Source organism: Amphiura filiformis, chromosome 16 (genome assembly GCF_039555335.1).
Source record: "Amphiura filiformis chromosome 16, Afil_fr2py, whole genome shotgun sequence".
Taxonomy (NCBI): domain Eukaryota; kingdom Metazoa; phylum Echinodermata; class Ophiuroidea; order Amphilepidida; family Amphiuridae; genus Amphiura; species Amphiura filiformis.
Window position 1 is genome coordinate 53,403,441 of NC_092643.1, and position 8,069 is coordinate 53,411,509.

The following is an 8,069-nucleotide window of genomic DNA, read 5'->3' on the forward strand; positions in this document are numbered from 1 at the left end:
TATTTTGATAGCTTATGCGGCATTAGAAAGATTAATTTCGAATACTATTACAGACTTCCGATTATGTTTAACGAAATATTAATTATAATTGGTGTGGCTAAAACTCAAAAAAGTTATTAGCAAAAAAAGGCTAATCATTAATATATCCTTGAATCGCCTTCACGTGGCTCGAGTTGTAACATGCCACAATAATAATTCCACAATAATGAAGTGACAACGATCAAAAGAAAAGTAACCGATAAAACAATAGCGCTCAAAACAATATTGTTCAAGGTTGCTTCGAAGGTCCACTTAAACTGTGGTTTAACATCGACCAGGCTTAAACTGTCAATTAGCACTCGATAGGGCAAAGCCTGAAAAAAGACGGAAATTGAGGCGCAAATATTAAAACGGTAATATATGAAATGAGTGACGGGCTGCCTTTAAGTATAAAATGTGTGACGTGCTCTCCTCTGAAGTGAAATCCCAATTCCGTTACAGACATCCCGTCACCCATGCCATACTTAGAGACAGACCATCACCAATAACTTACTTTAACCATCGTAAAAACTTGCTTGTGAGGCGGATTCAACTTAGAAGAGCCCCGCAGGGCTAGTTAGTCGAATTGTCATTAAATTGACAAAACCGTGCGTAACCTTGCGTACGGTCAAAAAATTAAAGAGAAACAGTCTGTGGTGTCAAACATGGTTTACTATATGTAACAAACGCACGTGTAACTTTGTAGTGATCCATGCACTAGCACTGGTGTAGCGACGTGCCTGGAAACCTCCCTGATCTGTTCCAGTTCTCATCTTTGGTGTGATGAGATATTGGTATAATTTTTTCGTAACTGACATTTTCTCAAAAAATTAGCTTAAAGGTCTACCATTAAAACCAAATGAATGAGTTTATATAAAAGAATTGCTCGTAATTTTATTCAAGTTTAAACTGAACTGCTTTGGATAAATTTAACACCTGTTGAATCTGAGAGTTTTTTATACCACACTTACGACTTACCGGCGTGGTGGCCTAGTGGTTAGAGCGTCCGCCTCACGATCGGGAGGTCGCGGGTTCGAATCCCGGCCGGGCCATACCAAAGGCTGTAGCTTTTCTGTTTGCAGACATGTGGCATAGGGTTATGAAACGGAGATAGGCGCCGCCCAATGTGCCGAAAGGATTGGGAAGGATTGAACTTTTTAACTTACGACTTGAGCGCTATTAACTAGAACATCTTGTTGAAAATGCTTACGCTTTTTCTTCATCTCATTAGATTGAATGTGACGGAACGTGAGCTATTTCATAATCCATAAAACTCTTCCATTGCTTGAATAAAATAAGAGGGATATTAGAGCATAGAAAAACGTGCCAGAGAAATACAGTGCTACCTCACTCCAGAACATTGACCCCTCTAGGCAAACTGGCATGAAAACATTCCAAAAAAGAGACAAGAAGCTACCTTAGGAGCATAGTATGGAAATCCGTGATGCATCAAGGCCAACGAAGAACAAAATTAGTCTGGTGTAAAATAAATGATTGATGTATTATGAGGCTTCGTTTTGTAGGCTATGTATTGCCGCGATGGAGCTGTGTTCCGTGTGTTTCATACGGGATTTCATAATACAAGGACGATAGGTTTAATTTTTTTTCTGTTAACAATGGATGTATTCAATGTGATTATTATCAGTTTCAACATGAGTAATTGACAGGGTAAAAACCTACTTGTAACAGGACAGAATAGTAATTCCTATTTGTATAAACAAAAAAAAATATATTGATACAAAACAACATGCGCTGGATAAAGCTAGGAGCCTGTTACGCCAAGAAACACGTATTATACCATGAAACTGATTATAAAAGGAACGTGTTGGTATTTTGTACTAATACATGATCCCCACACTTATATTTCGCTGCACTGATGAGTAAAAAAAAACCCGACCTAACTCTGCCTAAAGGTATACTTAAAATTGGATTGAAAGTGTGTTGTTTTAGAAAAACTTTGTGTGCTGTTTTCCTTATGATCTAAATATTCGGGAACAGCAGTAGATAATGTGGACCTTAGCCATGTTAAAACCGACATTGCCCTTGTTATATATAGCTATACTGGATTCCATTTAATGTAGAAAGTCATTCCAAGGATAAAATAATAATGCTAATTACGCCATTTGTCATTTAATTTAAGAGAAGCATGCTTATTTATTTCTGTTCACTTCGTCTTTTTAATTAAACGAATGTTCGAATCGACATTGGCAGACTTGTGTTTGATAGAGCCTTCAATTATATAAATGTGTCCCGCAAAATGTCAGAAGTACCTTTGTGCATACGGAATCAGACACCGTAATGAGATTAGTTTTTTCTATAACGCGTGAAACATGTGTTATTTTCAACAGGTTGCAACCCATGAGTATTACACCCCACGTGATTACAACGCGTAAACATGAATTTCAATCTTACAGAACAACCATTGGCCTTCGCGTATATGTTGTGCATTGTCATTTACCAATCTTATATTTATCCGACATCTACCATGTCTACGGAAGAACGAAAATAGAATAGTGGAAAGAAAAATCTACATTCTAGTTAAGAAGCGCTCAAGCATTTGATAAAATTGCAATGTCAACAAACATCTTTAACACAATTCATAACCATACGCTTGGTCGTTTGATCCATTACAATGGCAAGAGTTTTTCTTTGTCTTTTAACTGCATACCTTATAGCAATTGTGTAATATGTATACCACTAGAACACTGTGCCAATTAAATGTCATACACACTTATTTTGCGATAGGGACTTGATGGTTTTATTGTTTCTTGCCGAGGCGTGATGCAGTCCTGCCCAATGGGTAATACCTCAGACGTGCTATTCACCTAGATCAAACGCTCTTGATATACTTGTCCTTGATTTCTAGCTTTTGACATTTTGATATATTGATTGCGCACACTACGTTTTTCACTTTCTATTTTAGTCCCTCAAGATATTTGGTGTCGAGTAAAAATTCGCACTTTGCGGGCAACATGTTTCACCAACAGAACAAGGGCCAAATTACTTGAGACGTCTGCATTAAAAATATGTGACCCGTCGCATCAAAACCAACCACTTCATGGCTAGCTTCATTGGCAGATAACAATTAAAGAAGATGAGAAAATATAAAGAAAATTAAAACAAATTTGAGCTTCTTTTGCTTCATAAAACATTTTTACTAAATCTGATTTCAACAAGTAAGGTGTCATTTTAAAGCTAAAAACAGCAGATCATCCTAGTTTTAAATCTCCATTTTCATTTCTGAAGCCAAGTGGTTGCTTTTGAAGTGATGGGTCACATATTGTGATATATGACCCTAACATGGTCTCCTTTCGAATGGTAAAATTACATTGGTCATGATGTTTCAGCGTTTCACCAATAAAGATTTACTGACCTAGAGTACTAAGATCAATGTACACATCAAGCACGTTCATAGTAATTGACATGTATTTTCAATGTAAAAGTCAAGTACACTCTGATTAGGTCTCGACAAAAATCTCATCATTTGGGAGTTCTACAGGGTATCATCCCAAAGATACACGCCACAAATAAAATCTTGTCACTCGTCAGTGAACCTTTTCTCTGTCTTGAATCTGATCCACCCAATGCCGAAAACTACTCAACTTATTCTTACCATGCTTACTACGGTAGTTCAGAATCTGTGGCTTAGGACTCATTGGTGGCTGTTAAGATTTATTATAAATCTTATTTGTTCTACAATCTAGGTCAAAATCTCTCAGTCATTCAAACATAGCTATGTCAACAGCCGTTACATGACCAAACTTTCAGTACATTAAAAAAGATTCAAGTTTGGTCACATCGTATAAAGCAATTTCCTTTTAGAAACCTTCGTGTCATATGCCAGGGATTCTTTCAACTAATTGCGCCACTCCTTAGCTTCCAAAAGGTCAACACAAAAAATCAACAAATATAGTTAGCCCGCTTGGACATTTAAATGTCACATGGCTACAGGATGACCGTATTTACAAAGGCACGCGATAGTTGCCGTGTGAATATCAACATCACCTAACAATCTCTGACAAAATAATACAGATTTTTGTTGTCCATAATTAGACGAAAACCTTACGGCAAAGCAGTGATTTTAAAATGCTGTACGCAATTTGATAATGCTGAGTTAATTGGAGGGAAATAGAATCATATGGATTACGAAAGCAGTTTCATATTATATCCCGTTGATCCAAACAATTCAATGATAAATGCATCATCTCTAGGCGGTCAAGTTGTAACGTGAAGATGAAATGGTTTCGAAGATAATTCACTATTTGACATTTTAAATATTATATTACCTATTGTGATTGAAATGACCATTGCTTCGTCAAATTACACAGTATAATTTACGCTTAATGAGATATCAAAATTCTTTTGTATCTACTTCAGGTCAATTTGTCAAATTCTGTAATATACCTTTTGGATAGTTTACTATAATTCAAGCTTTGTGATATTACATATTTGTAATTGAATACATGAATACAAAACCCACCCAAGTCCATGGGAAGTGATTTTGAGAGAAAAACCTGTGTATCATTTTAATTCCTTAAGTTAGATTTACCTGGTCAATATGGTAAGTTTTACGTGCAAATGAGTTGATTAAACTGTATAAAGTATGACGATTAGCATTTCAGGGACTTTGTAGGGTTCATTTTAAATTTTGGACTTGGGTGGTTTTTTGAATCATATACAAAGACAACAATGTTGGAATGAGATTACCACTAGTAATATAATACAAAATAAAGCACACAGGTATGTATAATGTTGATAAGCATTCTGCCATGTAATATAAACCACACACGTTCCTTTATTAAACCCATTTATTTTTCAAAAGTCACTCTCCAGCAATGAATGTGTTACAAGTGGACTTTTATACATACTGGATTTCAATCAATGTGTTACAAGACTCAAATCACGGAATTGGGTGGTTCTTTCATAGATGCTATTTCTCACATGCTCAATAGACACAGATGATGAATTTGAGTTGTTCTTTCATACATATGACAGGCCTATGTATAGCAACAATTTCTCATGCTTGACTCAATTTGGCCAGCGTATGGACTTGGGTGGGTTTTGTATTCATATATTCAATTATATATTCGATCCGTGTATAAATACGGCAGCCAAAACTGAAAACTGAAAACTTCCGTTTATAGTTACACATGAGGCAGCTATTTGCATCGCGTATAAATGAGGCAGCCACAGCAAACACTGCCGTGTATAGTTACACCCTTCTTGCACACATATGGGGAAATGTCATGTCTTCAGAGACTGTCCCAAAGGAGAATCTATTTATACTTGGCAAATTGATAAAAGTGACCTATCTCAATAAGTGTTTATTCTATAACAATTGATACCAATATCAAGTTTTGCGAGGCTAATCATTAACTCAATCGGCTAGTTTATACTGATTGTGATAATAATAACTAAATATTACAAAGTAAGAAGTGTTCTTGCTAATAAAAACTGAAGATAGAAAAGGCCAAACGTTTACGAAAACTTCACAATTCAACAAATCACAATTAGGTGGATTTTTTTGTAATTTGATATAAAAATGCACTGAATGAGGATAAACATGCTTGTCTTAATATGACTTTTTTTCCAAACTATTGCGTAACACTTTTGCAATTTTGCGTGATGGATCATTTACGCGTAATAACGTTGACAGAGGTAATAGCACAGCTTTGAAACCCAATTAATGTATAACCTTACAAAGCACAGTTGGTTGCAAAGAGTGATATATCATATCATATCATATCATTTTATTTGCCAGCAAAAAGACACATATACATATAAAATATTGCACAATATCAAAATTACACATAAATATAGATATACTTTTCTTAGCATCTACAACTTATTTAATAACCTACATCGTCAAAATCCCACAGAGATATAAAGTATCCCTTTGGGGTAGAGCATCCTTAACATCTACTTGAAATGAATTGTCAGTTCCAAGGGAAACTTGGTTTGCTACGAGGTACTACTGTAGTTTGCTCAATCACAAGACGCACCATGTCTGTTACTGTATAGCAACAATCGGAGAATATTCAATTTTACCTTGACGCGCGCTCGTTCCAGTTATTTGTTCAATAGTAGACGGAAAACTCGGTTAGGCATTATACAGTGTGGGCCAAAAATAACTTTGCCCAATTTCAGAGAGTGGTTGCTCAAATTATAGAAGAGCTATTCATGATAATGTTACATATTCTAAATGTATATCTTTCTAAGAGTATGTGGTAATGAAATGAAAGCAAAATAAGCTAAATTAACAAAATGGTGCTAGTTTTACGTCCGAAGGTTAAAAATCAGTTTGTCCACACGTAATTCAGTGGGATTTGTCCGATTGCTAAGAGTAAGGCATACATATGCGTTAGGCATACATGTAATTAGTAAACACGTTTGACTTGTCTTTGAAAAGTGATGATTGTTTTATATGCATGAAAAAAATACAATCGATTTTAAACCCCATTTACTTATCATGTACTCGAACTTCACTCCTGTCATTGACCAACAATTACACAATTACAAAGGTTTCATCTGGCGCAAGTTTTGAATTTTAAATAGGTCTTCGTGCATTTTGAGACTGCGTGGCCTATTTCTAAACAGGTTTGCAAGGTGTTCACAACACAAGAGAGGACTTTTATGGCAGAGGTATACTTAAGAACAGAAAGCTTTTTGGAAGTGCAACGTCAATTTCGGATTCGTTTCCCGAACGTAAGAGTCCCGCCAAAACCTACCATAACTCTACACATGAACAACTTTCACAACCTCGGAAGTGTGATGAATTGATGCTAAGCATGGAGCGGACGTCCAAGAACTGACCGTATTGCAACGGTTCAAAGGGAACTTGCAGCTAACCCCAGAGTCAGTTGTCGACGCAACAATTTGCCGGCCGAACATACCACGAACGCAAAAAGTGCAAACTTTCTTGTAGATAACATTTGACAAAAAATGACAAAAATGAGGTCTGAGGTTACAATTGCTTTTGCGCATGATATTTGAAGAGAATTGTTTTTATATCTTTGTAGCATGAAAGCTGCATATCATGACGAAATATCGTAGCTTGAAATTTAAATTATTTATGTTTGACTTATTTGGTTGTGTTATATAAAATTGCTGAACAAATTTTTGCGTATACTGAGTGGTTCTCATTCTCTATCGAACTCGGTATTGCAAGTGATGCGACGCGACAGCTAGTCAACCCAGGAAAAAAAGGTTGGCACAGTTTGCCTGTCTTTTGGTATATATCTGCCCCCGCTCCCCCAATTCAATGTTGGACCAAGCCATGTTGTCAACAGGTCCGTGAGACCCTCCAACATTGAATGATGGGGAGTGGGGAAGGGTGAGATATAGGGGGGAGTCTCTACTACACATATATTGCATGCATGTTTTCCTCGCCTCCCCAATTTTAAGAGTGCACACCAGTAAATACAAGCCTCCTACACCCTGTGAGGAGAAAATCAGTGTTTTAAACGAGGAAACGTGCAAGATGACTGAATTAAATCCAATTCAATTTGGCTAAACTTTCAAAATGTGTTACATTTCTACAATAGATGACTTCCTCTGACCTTCGACTTGCAGAAAAAGTAAGTTTTGAAGAACTGAGTCGCTCTGGAGTCAAGAAAATGACGTTTTTCTGGACCCTGTTTGTACAGAAAGTCAATGGGAGCTATTTACTGGTGTGCACCCTTAATAGGGCACGCATTTCCATTGTTTAATAATAATAATAATAATAATAATAATAATAATAATAATAATAATAATAATAATAATAGCGACAAGGCACATATCCACTCAATTAAGAGCGCTCAAGGCACTAAAACAAAACAAACAAACAAAAACTAACAAGACAAAGAAAACTGGAACTAAATTAAGAAACATAACTTAAGAATTACAGAATGTCTCTGACATAAGATGAGTTTTAACAACTTTTTAAACACAGTTACATTTTTAGCAGTTCTGATATAAATAGGCAGTTCATTCCATAGACGTGGAGCTGCGATTGCAAATGATCTGTCACCCCATGTGCGGTTGGATTTTCTTTCTTGAAGAAGTTGCAT

The 8,069-nt window shown here is 36.1% G+C and overlaps 1 non-coding gene across 1 annotated transcript; it reads left to right on the forward strand.

Annotated features, from left to right (window-relative positions):
* Positions 1-997: 997 nt before the first annotated feature.
* Positions 998-1,070, forward strand: Trnav-cac (transfer RNA valine (anticodon CAC)). The gene has a single exon. It is a non-coding gene; the product is annotated as a tRNA-Val (tRNA).
* The last annotated feature ends 6,999 nt before the right edge of the window (positions 1,071-8,069 follow it).